Below are 23109 nucleotides of genomic sequence, written 5' to 3'. Positions count from 1 at the left end.
TCTCTAGTTTCTTTTCAAAAGCAGTCATGCTAGGAAGGATCAGTAGATTTAACCATGTGTCAATACTCATTCTGTACTTGAACACCAACTTATCACCTCAGTAGCTTAAAAACATCATGTTAATAAGGGAATTTTCTGATCCAATTCGTGGGCATAGTTTTTCCTTCATATTTTTAGGTGTATATTTGGGAACATAAATATGTGCAGTGCTCCTCAATGTGTTTATATTTAAAATTTTGGCCTGGCGTATAGCACTATTAATGAAGCAGTTAAAATATGTTATTGATTAATGTGATGTATGCACAGATGAGAATAGCCACAGCAGGTAAGTGACTGTGCTTAGTCAATTACATATTTGTTTTGTAATCAAAAATTCTAAATGCATGTGCTCATTTATCTCCCCACTTTTTTTCTTGACACCATCTCCTGTCTTCGTAGTTTCTAGGTTACCTCAGGTCTGAACTATGCAACACTTACAAGCTGATTTTGGGGAGAAATTAGGCACTCAGAGTTTGTCTGGTCTCCTTGTTTATTTTACATTAGCTATTTGAATTGCACATCAGCAAACCATAAATTAGAAAATAATGCCAATTTGCACATGTACATACGAGAAATCATGGGAACATCTCATTCAAAATACAGGTAAACATGGATAAATTATAGATCTGCCCATGCACATTACTTATGTATAGTGGAAAATGTTACCCTTAGTTACTTTCATTTTCAAGTAAGGTGGAATTTTTACCTACATATAAATAAATGTATGAACACTGACCTGTGACCTCAGTAAATTGGACTCTATTGGATTCTAGCCAAACTCATAGCTGCCTTGCTGTCATCATATACCTTTGTTAAGAACTTTAATGGCATGGAAACTCTTATTAATGTAAGACACTAAATTTGTGGAATTACAAAAGTGACAAAACACTTGGGGGATAATTTTATAAGTCTGTGCTGCTGGTGGGCCATGATCCCTGCCAGCAGTGCAGTCACATTAAACTACCCCTTTAGTGTAAAATGCACATTAAGAAATAACAAACAGGTCTATTAGTTTGCAGTGATATTTACATATTTTCTTCTTGCATCATTTTGGCTCTCTTCCACAATATTTTCTATTAAAACCATATATGGAGCAGAGATAGTATTACTCATTTGTAATTTTTTACTCTCTTCACAGCTTATAAATTTGGGTTAAAAGTATTAACAACAGTATTTGTTTTGGATAACTGCTTTTATATGTTAGATACCCTGGCAATTTAAGCATTTATAATACTAAACATTAATGTACATATTGCTAAAGAGCTTAATTTATTAATGAAGCATTTGCTCACATTTGAAATGTGTAAATATTTTGTGGTACACAGTAAAGATTATTATTGTGGCATATTCTAAGCAGATGAAATGTTCAATTATGTTTTTGTTTTGGGAGAATCCTGGTGCTAAATTGCCAACATCCACAGAAATGTATCTTCTATATATTTGCTTTAATAATGTGTACAAAAGAGTTCTGTACAGCTGACAGGTTTATATTAAACCTAAAAATTAAACTCTGTTTTTTGAGCTGTTTTTACAGTGTAAATTTAATGTTAAGTGCAGAAGACTTCCATTTGTTCATCCTTTCCTAGAGAAACAACATCCTTTAACAAAATGCAAAACTAGATTTGAAAACTTGTAGACAATTCATTCATGAATGGTAAGTGTGAAATACGAATTTAATTGAAAGTGAAACAGCTTGCACCACAGATATAAATAAAGAGGTAATTGCGCTATGGCCAAATTTCTTCGCTCTTTTCCGCCTGTCTATCGATCCCTGTGCCCAAATGCATCTCAATTCATTATAATGGTTCTGCCCCCAGGCTAAAGAGCTGTAAACGCTGGTTCAAAATGGGTATAAAATTCTAGATGCAACAGGAAACAAAGTAATTTTTCTGGTCTTTTATTGCGATTTTTTTTTTTTGAGCATTTTTAAAATTTATCCTCACTGAGACCTGCACTGTGTTTCTATTTCCTTGAATACATTTTTATGACATCACTATAATTAAAAATGGAAAATCTTCCATGATTGCATGTTCTTAAACTTACTGGGTTAGATCTTGACTTTGTGTGATAGTGTAAAACGGGTGATAGTGAGTCGGCATCCAGTTTTACACCTCCTTATTTTTATTTCCATTGGAGTCAGCTAATCTGCAGCAGTTAGTAGAATCAAAATTATCTTTAAAGTTTCATGGCCAACAAGAAGAACAAAACCATTCTACCTAGAAAGCACTGAAGGTGCATGGATGAATATTGTCCGCTCTGTGGTGGAAAAAGTACTGTTTTTGTAAACTAAATTTCTCTACAACCCAGAAACGTAGGTTTATAACACTTGGAAGTGAATTGGCTTGGCTCAACTATTGCAACCTAATACCTTCTAAAAACACATTTGATGCAATGCTGTGGCTCTTTTTGGGGAGAAATATATTTAAGTAATGAGTTCAATACAAATGAAGACATCAGTCATATTACTGAAGACTTTGGCTAAACTTTTGCTCGGGCATTGCTTTCACATAATGTGTTAAGTTACAATTTGTCATGAACAATATTCAAAGCATATATACTTATTCAAACAATGAATTATGGAGGCTATTTGGCATCTCATTGTCTCAAACTCTATTGAATAATGTGGTCTTGCCCATTTTATTGTAGCTTTAGAAAATTTTAAAATTTTATCCTACTTCCAATAAACAAGGTGGCAGTTTAATTACCATCACATATACTTTCTGTGGATGAATTTGGTGGCGCTTTGCAGAATTGCTTTGAGCCATTTTGATATAAATTTAATATCATATTTACTCTTACAATACCTCATTTAAAATTTGATGCCAAATATTGGCAGAGTGAAAATTTACTGTCATGAATTGATAGTTTGATGGTATTTTAAATGGTGCAATATCATTATTAACAAAGGAAATTGCAGGCATTGCTGCTGGGAATCCTTGGTATCACAGCAATCAGTTTTTATTTTTATTTGCGGATTTGCTTGTTGCAGAAGTGGTTTTATTTGAACCAAGAAGTAATTTGATATTTGCAGTAATTCAAAGTGAAGTCTTAATTGCATATTCAAGCAACTGTCCACAGTCTTTAGTATTGTCCAAACTACTGATTACAGCACATAGTAAATAGTCCGTTAGCTTTTGAAGCCTTGCAGATCATTATTAGCACGCTTAAAAATGTTTGCCGAAACTTTGACAAATATGACCACTCTTAAATGTGAATAATATTCTATCAAAACTGTTCAGGAAATACTGCTGCTCGTTCTTTTTTTGCCATGCTTTGGAATGCTCCTATTGATGTGAAACTGAGTGTAAAAACAATGGGGTAGATTTTCGTCTTCATCATTTGGGTAGTAAACTGGTGGGGTATATTGCACCTCCCTTATAGAACCCACATTGAAATCAATGGAATGAGACCTGCCTCACCAGATCACCACCCAGGTGAAGATTAAAATCTACCTCTATGTTTGTCCAATGCATGTGATAAAAATGAAAATCATCATTTAGCTTAAATATTTTGCTCATTATTGCAAAGTATACTGCAAATGCAAATACTGGTTTAATAAAAAAAAAGCAGTACTTTTATGTTTATTTCAGAGCTAATGAGAAACAGGAGCGTTAGTTCTGTGGAGAAATAAAAAAGGGCAGATGTACCTGGGTGTATTGGTTACCTTTGCTCGGCATGTAGAGGAAAAGCAGGGGGGAGGATCACATACTTGCAATTGAGCCTGTCGGATTTTCCATCCATTAGCCCATTCTAAGTCCTTTATCTACCAGTTTTCTATTATATGAAATTGTTAATTCACTACACATTTATTTAACCCTGAGAAGTACTGATATTTTAAGCTACAAAATGATGTTACTTTAAAAATTAGGCTAACTAATGATGAAGTGACCTCATCAATAAACATTAAGTATTACTCATTATTAGGTATAATAATTACTGGGAGTAAAATTCAATTTCGGCGGGAGTACAAAACTCCACATATATATGTTATACATATATGGAGTATACCTTCTATTCAGGATTGATGTTTACTAATATTGAATAGTGAGTTTCTTATTCTCCACTTGGTATCCCCCACCTCCCTTAGGAAACTTCTCTGCAATAGTCCCAACGTAAATGTAGCCTTGAATTCAGAGCAACGTTATGTATTGACATGCCATTCTGTACTGCTCTTTTAGAAATTGGGTGATTTTCATCTCGCTTCTCCCCCCCCCTCCCCCCTCCCCCCTCCCCCCTCCCCCCTCCCCCCTCCCCCCCTTATGCCTAAATACTGTTGTTTTTATAATAAAGGAACTAGAATTTAAGATTCTTCTGACACCCCCTTGCACTTTACAAATAGTCATAGAAATCAATAAAAAAGTCATTAAAGCATACGGGAATTTCCTATTTTGGAGAGGTAGAGTTTGTCCAATATCAGAGTACTCGGATCCCAAGTCCTTAAGAACAAGCCAAACTGCCTGATCTTGTGCAATGTGAATATGCTGATATGTGGTCACTCTCCACATGCTATCTAAGAAACTCATTGCGAAAGGTCTATTCTGAGTAGAATCATACCACTGCTAAGAAATTTCAGTTATGTCTAACAGGTGTTAGACAGTCAACAGGAATAGCAGATTTTATACAAAACTCTCATCTCATCAACGCACCATAGGCTTTATGCTTTAAGCTGCTTTCCAGCTCTTGAGCACATAATCTAGATATGATACTGCAGTGCAATACTGAAGAAGTGCAGCATTATTGGAGGCACCATTCTTTGGTTGAAACATTAAACTGAGGCCCTGTTTGCCTGTTCCTATGGTTCAGGTGGATATTGAAGATGTGTCCCAAGACACATTTAAGAAAGAGCAGGAAGTTCTCCTGGTGCTGGCCTACATTCATGCTTTAACCAAAATCACCAAAAACAGATTAATTGGTCATTTAACTCATTGCTGTTTGTGGTGTTATGTCCAATAAACATTTAGTTGGTGTAACAATGTTATGGCTACTCTTATTTCAAACGCTCTGAAATTTTCTCTCTGGATATAACCATCAGCTTGAGAACTCCTCTAGCTCCATTACCCAATATGTAAGTACAATAATCACTTTCGCCCTACAGAATTTCACGGTGACAATAACCATCTCCAAGAATGAACCTGGTTAACAGCTTTAAAAAAAATTAAGTAAAGAAATTCAGCAACTACGTCATATAGTGACAAAATAAAGCATAGCATTCTCCCAGTAACATGCAGGAAAGATGGATTTGCCACCCCAGAACCATAATGAAAACCACAACACTCATAACTATCTGCAAATCCAAACGATTTGAAGGCTTCCTTGACCTTTGAGGATATATTCGGGTAGGTTTGACAAAGGGTGAGCTGAGACTAATAACAGGAGCATTAGAAGGTAACTTCTCAGGCTCAGTTTCAACATCATCAGGTTTCACAACTTTCTTCGTAGATCGTCCTGGAGATTTCACATCAGATTCAGGAGCACGAACAACATTCTGGTTTATTATGCATGGGAATAGATGAAGCATCTGAAACTTTCTGAGGCGATGTAACAGCTGCTTCCTTGTGGAAAAGGCATTGGTGATAGATCACACTCAACGTTATAATTTGGTAATACCACATCAAAGGCAATAGATCAATGCAGTTCTCATAATTGATCCTTATGACACTTCCACAACAAACCATCTACTGAAACTTAAAAGGTAACAGCTCCAATCTTCTGTTCAATAACATCAACACTCCATTTTTTTTCACATTCCCACAGAAATCAAGACAAAATACTCTTTCTCCCACATGGTATTGCTGCAAAGTTGGCGATCCAGTATTACGAAGTTTTCTTCATAATGTACGTAACTTTCTTCCAGTGAATAACTCAGAAGGGATTGTACTTTAACTCGAGACATTCTTGCCAATTTCTGTTGCATGATGCCAGGATCTTGTCACACCTCCTATAGAGAAGTTCTGAATGTACATACAACCTTCTCAATTTCCCCATTTGACTGTGGGGCATAAAAATTCCTTTATACCATTTTTAAAGCACCAAATAGGCACAGGGAATGATCCCTGCGCCTGAAGTTGGAGGATCACAAGAAATTGGTACTCTGGCCTCAGCTATATATGCTGGGTGAGCTGCCTCCGCCTGTTGCACCTCCACAGGCAGCTCATCCAATGGAAGCATGCAATTTCAGGCCATCTGCCTCGCCGGCAGCAGTCCTCGGGTAAGTCCCGTGGGGTAGGAGGGAGCCCATGGAAATACTGTAGAGCTGGGAAGAGCACACTTGCTCCTCCTGACTCCACAGAAATTATTTTTAAAAATTATTTACTTACCATTTCGGTGGCAGCTGCTGGCTAGGCTATCTCCATGTCCCAAAAACACAGCCCGAGACCTGCTGCACTCAGGGCAGCCCAATTTCTGGTAAGGATCAATTAACAGGTGTTAGGCCTCTCATTAGCACTTGCAAGGGGCCTAGCCTGTTTTAGGCAGTCGTCCCAGATGCCTGAAAAATGACCCAACCAAATTCCAGGTCTTACACTTTTCAGGCATTGTTGGGGTGCGGGATGTTGCATCCCGAAATTGGTCCTTTTTGCAGCCAGTAAAAGAAACCGGAGAGAAGCGAAAATAGTTAAGGGGAGAGAAGCAGAAGGAGAAGAGGAGAGACAGAGAAAAAGCAACAACACAAAGACATCAGAAACAGGTAAAAGAGTGACCATATTCTCTGATTTACCATGTGCAATGCCACAGGAGATCAGTTAGTAGTTCCTTAAAACTGATTGTTTACTCTGCTATACTTGATTTAATTGCCAGCTATCTGAACGTGTGAGGACATCTTAATATAAGGTATTTTAGTTGTGTATGATGCTTTCATCCAAATGGATGATATTGATTGGGTAAGAATATTGAGAAAATAAAATATGACGCCAAGAAAAAAACAAAGTGAACACTGGAGGTTTAATGAGGATGAACTCTTGTATTATTCAATCATTCAAAACTTTCAAAATTAAACATGTTATATGCAATTTTTAACAGACAGAAAAAAAACAATTAAAACATTGAGGTTGACAAGGAAAATGTAATTATATAAAACACTGTATATTAATTTACAGAATATTTTTGTTGCATTTTAATGATTTTGGAGTAAATTCATGAAAATTTCCCAGTTCCAAGAGCTTTATCATTGATTGGTTCGAAACAAATATCAATCTTAGCTCTATTATTATTTCTTGATTTTGATGGTTATGACACCTATAGACAAGGAACATAAAAACCTCCAAAATCATTTTATCAGTCCTGTTTAGAATTCAAATACCAGAACCTAGTGCACCACTATTAAATTAATTATGTAAGGATTTTCTTCTGGGAAATGTAGATTTATGCACAGTGATACATAATATCACTTGCAGTTATGCCAACAACAATGGTTCGCTAGCATCATCTTGGATTTTCCTGAGACAAATAATATGATCTGGTGTTAGACAAAATAAATGTTTGCTTTCTGCAATTTCTGGAATCCTATAAGTTGTCCTATTTTTTGCCATTGTTTAGTGATGTCGCCTATCTATAACTTGAGTTATTGGCAGACAGTACTTTGTGCATGTTACTGATCAGCGATGTTAGCTGTGTGATATCAAAGACAGCAGTCTATTGCATTATGTAACCACCACAGTTTTACTGCCTACTGCTGGAGTGGAACTCTCAGGAAAAAATAGATTAGTATTACAAAGCAACTGTTCTCCATCAATTGTGAGCAGTAGATTCTAGCTGCTACTGTGTATTGCCTTTTCACTGTACATGTAGTGGCTCTCTTTAATACATCTTAATGGGAGACATGAACAGAGTGATGGACCTACCCTGTGAAACTTCTCTGTGCAGCAGTGGCAGAAAACAAAATTTAGGTTTTTTCAATGATCTTATTAAATGTATATATACATTGCTAAACAGTGCATGAAACTGATTAACAGAACATGAAAAATTAATGGGAATGAAAACAAGTGAGTATGTAAAGAAAATTTGTCTTGCTAAATGTAGTGAAAGCTAAAGAAGAATTTTAAAATGCTTGTGCATTTATGAGGAGCTTCACAACTTGATTATTAACAGCACTTTTCTCACATATCAAGGAACAAATTATGTAAATTGATGATTTTTCTATCTGAAAAAGTGCAGAATTACCTTCAGCCCAGTACTTTTTCTGCAGTTGTGCTCCATCATCTATTAACATTCCTGGCCTCTATGTCTCCTTTGATCTCAAATGGAACTTTCATATCTCCTCTAATGCTAAAGCTGTCTTCAAAAAGCTCAGCTCCCTCTCATCAACTCTTAAGTCTATAAAAAGTCTGCTCCCAAATCTGGGGAAGCTCTTTTTGCATCTTTCTCACACTGCTTAACTGCTGCAGCAGGGTATATCTATACAATATAATTTGTATATCTATAGTACTGTGTTATCTATTACAAATTGTTTCATTAATGCTGCTATACCGTAGGTCTTCCTATGTTATATTTGTAAACTGAGAATAATTTGATGGACTTAGCAACAATTCATTGCTTCTATTTATGTCCATTTTGACACCGTAGAATGTCCTAATTCTTCAAATAAAAATAATACAAAAATTGGATCAAATTATCATTTAAAAAAAAATCAAGTTATGATTAGTGTCTAATTCTTTAGGTCAGAGATAATGCATTAACATCAGTTGACTTGAACTAGAACATGGGTAAAATAAAACAAAATCTAATTTTTCTTAATTTTGTTATATTTTACCTCTCTTGGGTAAGTCCCTTTAAGAGACTTTTATCCTAAAACTACCTAATGTTTCTCTTCCCACATCTTTTAACAGCCCTCTCTTAGGTGACCCCCCTTCAGACATTTTTTTTTCTGCTGCCCACATTACTCACTTTGCAAACTGATCTGCCAGCAAGAGTTGGTAAGCTACTCTTTGCAAAATTTGTTTTTTTTTGGCCTACAGAATCATGCATAAACATATGTGTGCACACGCAAACAAACATACAAATGTTTCCTTCTCAAAATATCAAAATTTTGGCCCAGAATTCGCTATGATGGCGATATTGGCGACGAATGTGATAAGTTAGACTGTTGGTCTCCCGATCTTCTGGTGGCAAATTTAGGCCAACATTTGCTGAAGAACTCATTTGAATGCACCGCACTGAGCACAGCAGCGAGTCAGAAGCGGCGCAGCCAATGTCCGATATAGATCCAAGTTGCCGAGGATTATGTCCGCTTTTGTAAAGTCATTTAACGAAACAGGCATTTAGAAATATTGACGGTGTTTTCTTCCTAGCCACCCACACACCAAATATTACTATGTACCATGATTACTATGTATCTTTCACTGCAAAAAAAAACTTACTGGATTTTCATCAAGGATACTCAGATAATTAATTCAATATGTGGAATCAGTAGTCTTTCCTTACATGTAGACTGTTAATTTTTAAGTTAAAATGGGCAAAAGGGATTAAACAATATTTAAAATTATTGTATTTTAACAAGAGTGCAAACTCTGATAGGAACCAACTCTGAGAGAGAAGCATCCTATTAAAGATACTGAAATCTATATATTTTTTAAAGGAAGCACGAGTATAAATGCAGGAGCATTCATTCTCGCCTGTAATGTTTTACATGAAACCAAAAGGACTTTCACATCATAAATTATCGTTAAGCTAATATTCACTCAGCGTTTTAGAATCGTTTTACTGATACGACGTGACGTTCTGATGCCATAAAATCCACTTGCTTAATGAAGCTTAAATTTTAACTAGAAAATGTTCAACTGTTCGACAGTGAGAGCTTTAAAGTTTATTATAAAATTAAGCCCTTCCTCTGATATAGGCAACCTGCTGAGCGGTTACTGTACTGATTCTGAGTGCATTAGTGTCATTCTGAGACCATCAGCTCTATTCGGTAAGGTCTAACTGTTAACGACGATCAAAGTAGCGTTAATTTAGCTAAATCGCGATCGCCATTGATTCTGATGGGGGATGGAGCTATTATTGACTGTTTCGGTGAAGGTCTCGAAGGAGTAAAAGTTCCAGGAAATTATGATGGGCCGGATTTTGCTATGAGCGGCGCGTTCATTGGACGTGCACTTGCCCATTGATTTTCTATGAGCTTTTGTATGGCAAGTTCCTCTAAATTAGAGAGCCAAAAAGCACAGCGCCCTCCACACAACATCTGGGACCTGTGTGAACAGGGCAAGCAGTTGTGTATCACCTTAACCAATCAGATTGAAGCATCGATAATAACAGTGCAGAGTCAGAACCAGGAAATGTAAGATAGAATAGTGAATTCAATGTCAAATCAGATAAAGAAAGCAAAATAAAGAGGGTAAAAAAGATTGAATTAAGGCTCAGAGATAAGAGATAAATGTCCAACAACAGTTAAAATCTGAAGGAATGAGACTCCACACTTATAAAAGTTAATTTTCAGTGCCAGAGAGGTTGTTTGGCAGTAATTAAGGCTTAACCACACCGTTAAAAGGGTACTTAGACTTGAAATGACTTGGCTTAACTTTTATTGGTGAGATTAGTCCGTATCTATCAGATAAGTACAGGACCTTCACGGCGTTCAATATGGGGAGCCAGCCAGCGAGATGCCGTATTCGCGCAGCTTTTGGAGGAGCATTGCATCTCGTATAGCAACTTGCAGATTTCCATGTTTAACTGCACATGTGTGGTCACCAGAAGTTGCTGTCCAATTTGCATGTAAATGACAGTGAGCGCTGTTAACCTCCCCGTTATTTTTACAGCAAAATCCGGCCCAATGTTGCATTACTAATGGCACAAGTCACTCACAGTATAATTTCCTGGAATTTCTGTGCCATAATAATGGTGTAGGTCGTAGCACAAGCTTCCAGCAAATTCCGGCCCTTTGTTTCTCTGAGGTTTCAGAGTGCTTTCTATGATGTTTCAGTTCCTGGCTTAACATCTGTTGTATGTGATCTTACCCTGCCAAGTCTTTAGTGCCTCCCATTAAACCATGACATTGTGACTTTTTGCCAACAGTTTCAAGGGAAATCTCAAAAAATCAAATCAAGTGACTAAATGTAAGGCAATACATACACACTGAGGACAGTTGAATAAGAGGAATGTCAAAGTTTCTTTCCTCCTCTTCCCACAGTCACTTATTCTCATAGGATTATAAATCTGCCAAAAAAGGGTAATTTAAGTTTAACTGTGTGTCCAGATCATTATTCTCAAAAAAAAAATAAGCACAATTCAAAATCAAAGAAAGGGACAAATGTCATTAGTTAATAAGCTTACCTAGGTGATGTTCAATCATGGTGGACACTCCAGAAATGGGTATTTTCCCCATCCTAGTCTTCAAGATTAGGCCACCTTTCATGCAGCACTGTGCAATTGTTTAGTCTACTTTTTATCTTGCTTTGAATGTTGAATCCTTGATATAACATCTCTGGATTTTCTAATTTATGAAAGTGACTTGGAAAATCCAGTCTCCTTTCAAACAAGACTCCTGTTTGGGATATGGCAGGTGCTGCATAAGACCATATATCTTCTCTTTGACTTCATAACTATCATTAATCTGCAACAGTAGTCATTAAAGAAAGAACTTGCATTTATATAGCACCTTTCACGATCTCATGACGTTCCAAAGTGCTTTACAGCCAATTAAGTACTTTTGAAGTGTAGTCACTGTTGTAATGCAGCAAACGCAGCAGCCAATTTGCACACAAGGTCCCACAACAGCAATGAGATAACGACCAGAAAATCTGTTATAGTGATGTTGGATGAGGGATAAATGTTGTCCAGGACACCGGGGAGAACTCCCCTGCCCTCCTTCGAAGAGCCATGGGATCTTTTACATACACCTGGGAGGGCAGACGTGGCCTCAGTTTGACGTCTCGTTCGAAAGATGGCACCTCTAACAGTGCAGCATTCGCTCAGTACTGCACTGAATTGTCAGCCTGGACCATGTGCTTCAGTCTTTGGAGTAGGACTTGAACCCACAACTTTTGCTCAGTGGTGGCACTCTTGCCTCTGAGTCAGAAGTTTGACATCTTGTTAGCCTTGTTAGTTGAATTAGCTTGTTTCACTTAATATGTTAGTATTTCAAGAGAACTAAGACTCTTAGAAATTTGCTCTTAGAGCACTCCTGTATCGAAAATATTACATAGCCATTTGGCTGGTTGATTGCTTCCTGTGTCACCGATTCACAGAATAGGACGTCCCATAATAGACTGCTCTCCTAGAACAGTGCATGAAGACTGAGCTAGGTTTAAACAAATGCAAGATTGCAATTTGGAAATAATCTACATACATTTAGCAAGCATGTTTAAATATGACCTCTGTGAGAACTATGCAGTTTGGAAGAATAGTGCTCAACATTATTTGAATCTTTAACGGGTTGGGTTTTTGTATCGTATAAATATTGGCAGGAGAGTTATTCAAAATATGTCAAGTATTAAAAATGACAAAACAATACAAACTACTCATCTTTATATGTAAGAGCCACTCTTCAAATTAAGCTTTTATTACCTTATTTCCTATGTTTTGTTCTTCTGGACTTATTGGGTTCTTGGCTCAGGGCTTTCCTCAAATGTTTATTCTGTGTGTGTATTTGTCTACATTGTAATGACCTTTACTGTTCAATGTTTGGTTTGTGCATGTTCTTGACATGCTTCATCCATGTACATTATCATATTTTCAAATGTTTATGGATGGTAAATAGAAGTGCCACATTGATGCATTGGCAGGAGCTCTTCCAATGTGGGACTAAGGCACATTGTTAGGGAAATTTAACATGGCATCTATTTCATATATCTTATCATTAAGTGTTTCAGGGAGTAATGGGGTGCAATACCTTCACAGTACAATATTGGTTACACTGAAATAACCTTGTAAAGTAAGCATTGATAGTTTCATTTTAATAGGATTGTATACTGAATGACTGACTTTCAAAATTTCTTGTTGCTAAGCCCAGTACTAAGTCTTTTCTAATAGTTGTCTTGTACTTCTGATTTAAATAATTCACTAAAAACGTGTGGTATTCTATTGTAAATAATTTATACACATGCACATTTTATAAATGTTTTTCTTCTCTGTGTTTTCTTATGATTATTCTAGGATGTTCTGGAGTATTATCTGGAACTTTCCTCATCCATACTAAAATTCAAAATAACAGATTTGATTCTATACTCATGTTGTTTTAATCCAACCGTTAATGGTTTGTGTGTTATGTAGGATGCTTACTGTTAACAAATCAAACTTCTATCATTTCCTACATAAGTTAAGTTGTTGTGTTCGAGTTCACTGAATTGTTTTTTTTTAAATTCCACACTAAACAAAAAGCTGCTTCTTTAGCCTTTTTTTGGAGAGACAAAAAATGTTTAAAATTTGACCAGTTTACAGTGTACAAGTAGAAGTTCTTCATCTCTGATTGTTATTCTTGGGTGCCTCTGATCATCTCGTTGAAATAGAGCATGGTCATATACATGAGTGCCTCAGCTTTCTTGTGTCAGGCATAAGTCACCAGCACTAAATATTCTGGGCACCCTGATTTACTCCAAGTGCCAAGACTTTTGCTCCAGCTGACAGGCAAATTGTGATGAATAGTTTGACCTTTGAATCTACTGATTTTGGGGAAGTGGGGGTTGAAATTGCCCATCCATTATACACCCCATCTAATTTGAAGTCAATGGAAAGGAACATTGGACGGATTGTGTAACGGGGCAGCTAATCCACTACCACTTGTTTTGCATCTCCGCTGAAGTTGAATTTCACCCCCATTGTGCCAGCCTGTAGCACCAACATCTGAAGTATTTTTGTTTATAATGTATCATGGCTTCTTTTTTCCTGTCATGATACATATAGAGCTAAAAGCCAGGTCACTCATGGAAAATGGCCAGCTAGTTTTCATATGCAATAGCCACAGAACTGAATTTATGTCTGGTCAGATATCTTAGGGAGAGACCAAGCATTCAATTTAAATACAATGAGCAGTTCTATTTGAGTTTAAGGGGCACATATTTGAATTTCCTTTATCCCAACCTAATTTTGAAAAGTATTTCACTGGTTTAAATTGTTTATTTAAACCTGTTGAAAACGGTAAATGGACCAGAGAGATTCTGTGAATGTTATGCACTGAGCCACTATGTAAAAGTTAATATTCAGAAACCTTGTACCCAGTCCACTTCATATTGAATTTTGGCATAGAAGACATGGCTGTTATTTTTAGGCTTCTGAATAGGATGGTTAATCCTGTAACTACTGAAAATGTACAGTGTGTCATTGCTTTTGTTCATTTATCTAATTACCATTTAATAAATCTGTTTGACAATTGCTAGCCTAGGCCAGAGTTCAATAAAGCGTTTATTCTAGCACCTTCAGAAGTCTAGGAAGATCACATGAGGGCACGTGAATTAAGCAGTGCTGAGGGTTTTCTGTTCAACCCTGGCCTTTACAAATTACGTAGATATTGGGTAAGTAAAGGCATATTAATGACCATAGAGAGTGATGGCTTGCCCAGGCAGTGGGAGTCTGAGATGCTGAGCCTAAATCTTGATTAAAACCCAAAAAAACTTAACACTAAGGTTTTCTACTGTGGCTTGATAGTGGATTCCTCTACCATCAGACTCCAGGAACTGTGTTCTTCATATGAACACCGTGCTGTCTTCAAGTCGTTGACCTTTTGGCTCATGCTAAAGATTACGATAAATAGGATTAATGGGAAATTAGCTAAGTGGATTTCAAACTGGCTTGGAAATGGAAAGTTGAAACGAAGATAAAAGAAAAGGGCCAATGACTAGAGAATTTCTGCAAGGGTCTTTTTAGGATACCCTCCTGTTCACAATGTTCATAAGTTAAATGTAAGAGGGTAATTATAGTGATTTAGGGTTTGCTGAGGTGACCAAGTGACTCGTATAATGGAGATAGGTAACATTCAAAGAGATCTAGACAAATTAAGGACTGGCTAAGGGATGATGGTAAGACTTTTGTAAGCTAATGCACATCAATACAGGAAACATGGAACATTGTACTGAATGAATGGGTGTCCATTAGCAGAAATAGAATACACCATTTTTTTGGATGTAATTATCGATGATTCGTTGAATGTATTTAATCATATGAAGCTGTTGCTCACAAAGCCAGTGAACTATTAAGTTGCATATTGACAGCATTTGACTCAAAATAGATAATTTAGCCCTGCATTACTCAATAGAAGGGTTACATTAAGGGTTTTCTGCCCAGTTTTGGATATGCTAACAAGGATGTTGATGCATTGCACAGGGTTCAGCAAAGAATAATATGGATGATTTCTGGGCTTAAAGCTCTAAATTATTATGACAGATTGTATGTCACTTTAGAAAAGAAGGCTAAGAGATGACTTGATCCAGTTCATTGAGATGCTGATAGGAATGGATTATGTGGCTATAAGCAAGTTATTAAACTGAACTGGAGGACACATTACAAAAGTCATTAGCTTCAAGCAAGATAAGATCAGATGAACTTTTTCTCACAATGTCGTAGGTGTGAGGTACAGATTCCCAGCAAAACCACTTAATGCAATATTAACTATTCTACAAAAATTACTGGAAAACTATGATGGCCTTGTCTCAGTGGTAGCACTCTCACCTCTGAGTCAGAAGGTCGTGGATTCAAGTCCCACTCCAAATACTCGAGCACATAGGAAGTGCCGCATTGTCGGAGGTGTCACCTTGCGAATGAGACGAAGAGTGGGAAGATTGGTTCTCAAAGAACGTTAAACCATGTTCCTGTCTGCCCTCTAAGGTGGTCTTAAAAAATCTCACGGCAGTATTTGAAGAAGAGCCAGGGGGGTTCTCCCCGGTGTCCGAGCCAATGTTTATCCCCAACCAACATCACTAAAAACAGATTTCTTGTCGTTATATCATCGCTGTATGTGTGACCTTGCTGTGCACAAATTGGATTCCCCGCTTCCCTACATTAAAACAGTGACCACATTTCAAAAAGTACTTAATTGACTATAAAGTGCTTTGGGACATCCTGAGGTCATGAAAGGTGCTATATAAATGCAAGTTCTTTCTGTTATGAAGCTAGCAGCTACCCTAGCAGGAACTCTGATGTTTTCCACATTTCACTGTGTTTTAGTATGCATGGCAGGAGGCGGGATTGTTTGAAAAGAATGATTTTAACTCTCTTATCCAACATTCTTTGAGTTTTAGTCTTCCCACCCCATGTGTTGCCTCAGCTGAAGAAGCTAAGGAACTTGATACTTTAGGGCCCAGGCATAATCCACCCGTGCATTCCTTTGACTAAATCAGGATCAAAGGTGCTAAGGCATCAGGTGTGTGCAGGTTATACTGGCTTAAGTTTTTAAAGGAAATATTGTCCCTTTTGCTGTACATAAATCTCAGCTACAGTATTCTGAGATTTCCCATTTCCAGGCACCCTGAAGCTAGAAGATGCCAACAATCCATCTTTACTCCCCATTTAGCTGTACTGCACTCCTAACTTATAGTCCTCTTGGCACTCTCCTGGCAGACTTGTTAATCGTTTACCAGGTTCTGAGGAAATCTGTAAAGTCATCAGTGCAGGAAAAGAATCCCCACCAATATGCAAATATATAACATCAAGCAAAAAATATTGAATTAAAAATTGGAGGTAAATAGGTCTGGATTGTGTGTCTGCAGTCGGCCCATGTACAAAAATAAAAAAAAACTAAAATGCACAGAAACAAAAAAGAGGCACATCAGTTACTAAAAGAGTAGATATGAGCAGCAAATTACTCAAACCAGGCAAAAAAATTGAGTTAAAAATTGGAAGAAAAAGGGAGCATTGCTTCATGCATGTTGTGGCCTGATCTTATGGGGAAAAAGAAAGCAAACAATGGAGTGAGTTCAGCTGAGGACCAGGGACTCAGTAACAAGCCTGGGAGAGTGGGAGACACACACTGGGCAGTCAGTAAAATGTTGAGGTTGGAGAAAGGAGTGAGGCACCATCATGGCAGCTGAAAACAGGTTGACTTTTTTCAGTAATCTGATTGGTAGGTTTGTCAACATTAGCATCTAAAAAGAAAAATGAATTTGTTTTTTTAATAGGGAAAAAAATAATTTATGTGACTAGTTTCCTGAAAAAAATGAGTAAGTGTTTTTAATTGGTTCGGTTAAGTGAAATTTTAGGTTTTTGATTGGTTGCCTTTTGACCATGTAACTGGAGAATACCACATGGTTAGTTGGGCTTAAGAGCAACTTTTTTGGCTCTCTGCAATTGAGTACATGGAAATTGGTTGTGGCCCGTTTTTGGGTGCATAACTAGTGGCATGCAGGCAGCACACGCCTGAACCGGGAGGCCAGAGGCCGGCCCGAAATTGGACTTCAGGCCTAATTGGCATTGTCTGGGCAAGCTGCTTGTCATGCCTCCACAACCATTTTAAAAAGATGAATTTTGGGCCACTTCTCCACCAGCGGTTAGAAGATAAATCCCGGGGGGGATGATTGGAATACTGTTGAACTGTTGAGTCGGGGGAGCAGTCATGCTCCTCGTAGCTCCACACCAACAATTTTCTTTATTTTTTGTTTTAAAATACCAACCTTTTGGTGGTGTCTGTTGCTTGAGCTACTGAAGGATCTGGAGCGGACCAGGCCCAGCTCCTCCACACTACAATATCCAAATTCCAAGAGGGGTTCTAAAACAGGCATTAGGCTTCTTATATATGTAAATGTGAAGACTAGCACCTGTTTTAGGCAGCTGCCAGGAAGGCCTAAAAAATGGTCCGACCCAATATCGGGTCAGATGTCTTTTAGGCATGGGATGTTGGTCCCCGAAATTAGCCCTCGTTGTCTATTTTATGCCTGTAAAATGGCTGCAAGATGGGCCAATTTCTGATACATCTCTACATGGATATGTCCACATTCTTACAATTTAACAGTGTTAATAGATATACAGAATTTACTTTGAAGCATAATTTCATTCTGTTGTTCCAGTTAGAGAATTAGAAACTATTTCAGAATGAATATTTTTCAATAGCTGTGAGCAATTATTAAATTCTTTTTAAGAGGATTATTTGTCAACATTTGTTGCCAGGAGGTACTGCTGGTTAAAGTGCAAATGTCAATGGATAAATTCTTTGCTTAACAAAAGTTAGATTTTATATAAACATCTCATAATTGACCTTACACCATACGTTGTTATGTCACTTCCCTGAAACTATTTTTACTTTGAAAATTCATTTAAAGCTTAAACGCATATACAACAATAGTGTTATTAGCATTCACATTGCCTGCAGCTGCATTGGAACCAATCAACGAAGGAAGATAGAGGACTAATAAACTCAGCTTTTTATCACTTTACCAAATTCAATTTGCCCAATTAGTTTTAAATGTACAGTAAAAGCAAAGTGCATCATGAGAATCTTTGAGACACAGTTTATATCCTACTTATGGTATTGGACATAAGTCAGTTGTTCCCTTGATTGTAGTTTATCGAGGTGGAAATCATGTTCCACCATTCTTCATAATGTGGCTTCTATGTATGCAATCATTGAAATTTAAAATGTTATTTATTTTTTGGGTGAGAGTCTGCCTGAACAATCTGTGTTTTAAAAAAAAATTAAAACATAACTTTTTTTGAAAGTCAGTTTGATTGATCTGATCTCCCCCTTAACCAGTATTTCCATTTTGTCCTGAATCAAGTTCTGAAATAACTAATCTTTCTAGTCATAAGTAAAGAGTATCATCACTAAATCTTATAAACAATGAAAATTAATTTTATTGCATAAATAAAAATGAAAGTGTGTTAATTAGATATTTTTCCAATTTGCTTTTATAAGCAATTATTTAGGGAAAATGGGAAGGAAGATTACTTGGCTAGCCAGTTTGTCCTATTTTATATTCAGGATCCACACAAACCATTTAGATGTCCTCACTCCTTGGGCACTAACTGCACATCCCTCCACTCCCTACTGAATTAGAATTGTCCATCTTGGTTTTGAATCCTGCTACCATATCTATGTTTGCTACAATACTGTATTCTATAGGATGAATTCAATGATACCATGTTCCCAGTAGGGAGCCTTGCACAAAAGTACTAGGGGTCAGAGAATTGCAGCTATAATATTCGAGCATAGCATCACAGAACTTATCCTGATAAATCAGCTCTTAGAGAAATTACTCAATGATTTTTGTGTAACTTGGTACTTAGTTTGGTTTCACACAAACAACTTCTCTACAGGGGTCCTATTATTTACCCTCATCATGATTTTAAAAGCTTGGATCTTTCCCTCACTGCAGTCTTTTTAAGCAGTAAGAATTGACTGAGGTTCTTTAGATCTCCTAACAGTTCTATGGTCTGGAGCCATCATGTTTGTCATTTTTGAATCCTTTCCACTGTCTCTATAAATGTACATTGACCAAACTGGACATAATTTAACATCTGAGGCCAGATTTTAACTCCGAGCAGGTTTTGGGGGGTGAGTAGTGGTGCGAGTTCGAAACTCCCGGGCCTCATTTAAATCCCGTTGGCCGACTTCTCACCGGTTCTGGCTGGAAAGTGGTGGAAAATCACGCAACATAGAGACCGCCCGCTGACAGGTAGGTGGCGGGATTGGTTGCCGGGGCTGCCCACTGTTCTTGCGATCGGGAAGTGGGGGTGAGTCTGTGGCAGGGGAAGCCTAAGCTTTCCTTGTGGGGCCCCAAAGAGTACTGTTACTCCTGGTCTCACAAGGAAAATTTTAAAACGTACCTGTTTGGGCCTTTTCTGGCTCTGATCCTCTTCCACGCCATCTTCACCTGAAAGGAATGCCACTACAGCTTCCCGCTCAGGTCGCCAAGTCAAAATTGTAGTTGGGTCCCAATGATGCCATCGAGATCCAACATGCACATGTAAAAAAAACACACTGCTGGCTTTGGGTGGGTGTGAGAATCGGCTACCGGCAGCTTCAGGGCAGGTGAATAACATGGGTGATTTTAGTTGCCCACCGACCCGGTTTCTACCGGGCGGGTAAGATCAAAATTTCCATCCGGTCTCATTCTTACTTCATGCTGTGAAGTATTCTATGCATTAACTATAAGTTGCTTGGAGTCTGGAGCTTCCCTTTGTACTTCATTGCCAAAGACAAAATAAACTAGAGGTAAGAAAAAAAAAATCAGTATTCTTAGAATTCTACTGAAGTAAAACACAATTCACTGAATCTGAAAGATAAAGCACGCAAGGAGAAGAATGTTGTAGGAGCAACCAATTTGGAAGGAGAGGAAACTAGGAGAAATGTTGCAGAACCTATTCTCAAGAAATTAAGTGGGTTGGGTAGGATGAAGATTGAACTTAGTCTATGGAATGAATGGACTGGAAGATTTATTTTCTCTACTTGTTATGTCCTAATTTATGTTGCACGATTGCACCCAGCATTATTTGCACCCTCTGCTGAGAATGCAGAGGCTGGATGGGAGAGGGATTTCTTGGGCAGAAGTATAAATGTGCAGGTGCAGTTCCTCAAAATGACGTCTGCACTTCGTATTGGCGACAAAATTTGAAATTGCTCCACATCATGAGGCAAGAATCTGTAGGAAACAAAGCCTGTGTCAGGTGAAGTGTCCTAAACAGTAGTGGTACATCAATAAAGTTGAAATCAAACAAAAGGGAGCAAATTGATTCAATGCAAAGAACAAGCAATACTGTAATAGAAAGAAACCAAAAAATAGCCCAAAAATTAGGCCTAATTTCACCAAAAGGTTAGAACATGATAGTTTTAAAACTACTTTGGATGGATGAGCACCTGCGGGGGTGAGCTTTTTTCAAGCCTTTAAATGTGCACCGTGCTGCCCTTGCTCCAATGATACAATGCATTGGAAATGGTGCAATGCATTGGAATTCCCAGAGCAGTAAGGTTATGAACCCATTATGCCTCTGGCTTTCACTCCCTCTGCAACTGGCATGCACCTGCACCCTTGTACACAGGAGCAGAATATCAGGCCCACAACTGTAATTCTCACTCAGACCGACAGACATAACCGTTGGAAGAAAAGGAAGTGACACACTGATGAGGTAGAGGCTGCTCTTGGGTTGGGTTAAGGTACAACATTGGGGCATAAAAAGCACATTACCTTGCAATTAACTCACGCAGTATCAGGCCTGGCTATGCTTGTGCTGACACTAGAACCTAAATCTTTCGAGTACATGTTGATGATGAAGAACGTAGCCCACCATCAGCATGATCACGCCCTACAATTTTCTGTCCATGATGGAGCTAAGCCATTTAGGAGTGGAAATCAGGAATCATTTTTTCACAGAGTAGTGAAAATCTGGAACACTCTCACCCAAGAGTCTGTGGATGCTGGGTCAATTGAAGGTTTCAAGACTGAGATCGATAGTTATTTGTTAGTTAAGGCATTAAAAGGGTTTGGAGCAAATATGGGTGAATGGAATTGAGGTACGGATCAGCCATGATCTAATTGAATGGCAAGACAGGCTCAAGGGACTGAATGGCCTACCCCTGTTTCTATGTTCCTATCGGAAGATCAGTGGAACCCCTGGAGAAATGACATAAACAGTTAAGAACAGCACTATTTCTTCAAAGTTTCTTCCAAAGATTGGAAGTACTCTGTGGAAATTCTCCCCGCGATAATTCTAATGGTATTGAAATGCCTTATTTAAAAGAATAAAGAGGCAGATTCCACAAAAACAATAAAAGCATTCAATTCTTCCTTGATATTTATGACTTCAAAATTGCTAAGGAGATTTTAAGATTTATTTTGCATGTACTTGTATGATTAACATGTCAAACAATTTTTTATTGTTTTTATCCAATCTATTGAAATCTTAACAGCATTGTGATACATCTGACAGCAAGTTGAGGGGGAAAAACATTTTTTAGACATAACTCAGCAAAAATATGGCACAGTAACAAACTTATGGTATTACAAATTGCCAAATGTCTATGGCGAGAGAAACGGGAGTGATCATTTTACTTTGACCATCTGATTAGGCAGATAATAGTTCTGAATTGTTTTAATTGTTATGGAATATGTTAAGATGGCTTTTGATGTAATTTATGCATACTTGTTAGTACAACATTTAGTTTTAGTTTGAGAATGATGCTGTCAGCTATTAGAGAGTAGGGCTTTTCATTGATATTAAAATAATGGTCATCATTTTCTTTGTGAGGAAAGATTTCTCTTCTAATTCTTAGAAATGTGGGAAGAGACAGAATTTGTGCTATGAAGCACTCATTTATCAATTCAGCAACTTACAAATCAGATTTAGAACAAATTTTGCAACTTTACCCATCAAGTACCAGGACATCAACCTACCTCTCCTCAAGAATGTCACATCACCAGTGTCATTTTTATTTATGATGAATTGACTGTTTCAAAATTAGTTCTATTGAGCTCATTATTACCTTTGCACCAACAGCTTGAAATTCACAGGCCTGAAATAAGAAAATAATGATATGAAAGTTCACAAGAGGGCAGCCTTCATATTAATACCTCTAGCTCCTATGTGCCTGGGGTGGAGGCAACTCTTCAGCGTCAGCAAGTTCTAGAAATTCCAACTTGCTGATGTGGGAGGAAAGATGGACAGATTTATGCCACTCAAAATAGGAAAAGCACAATTTTCCAATTGGATCACTGTCAAAATAGTTTTCCTGCCATGTCCATTATGGGTAGAAGTGGAATATACATGTAATGGGTCACTTCAATTTAAAAATCCTTCATTAGATTCACGGCAAACCTAACAAGGGTCTTTTCTAATTGATGTGGATGGTCCTTGCACCCCACTTCTGTTATAGAGTTTGAATTTTTATTAAAATTACCAACAAAATTGTTTAAAATCATTTGTATGTGAGGTTGAATAGACGTGGCAATAGTGCATTTTATTTTTATAATAAACTGAAGTGCAATTCTGCAAATATGCAATCAGATCCTACAGGTTAGCAGAAATCCTAGAACCAATTTTTGTTCTATGGTTTGAAACATGTAAATGGTCTGTAGTCTATGTAACCAAAGCAAATACACATCCTATAGAACTGATGCAGATGAAAATATTTGTTTTTACAAGTATCAGTTTTTACAACATTGTTATGCTGCATACCTTATTGATTTGGCTTTTATAACTATTGGTCATTTCCACAAATAACAT

At 37.4% G+C, this 23109-nt stretch overlaps 1 protein-coding gene across 2 annotated transcripts in view; it reads left to right on the top strand.

Annotated features, from left to right (window-relative positions):
• Positions 1 to 23109, top strand: part of adamts9 (ADAM metallopeptidase with thrombospondin type 1 motif, 9) — a 259676-nt gene that overhangs the window by 123435 nt on the left and 113132 nt on the right. The gene's annotated exons all lie outside the window — the stretch shown is intronic.

This window comes from Heptranchias perlo, chromosome 17 (genome assembly GCF_035084215.1).
Source record: "Heptranchias perlo isolate sHepPer1 chromosome 17, sHepPer1.hap1, whole genome shotgun sequence".
Lineage (NCBI taxonomy): Eukaryota > Metazoa > Chordata > Chondrichthyes > Hexanchiformes > Hexanchidae > Heptranchias > Heptranchias perlo.
Note: the sequence above shows the minus strand (reverse complement) of the source record. Positions and strands in the feature narration are given on the sequence as shown.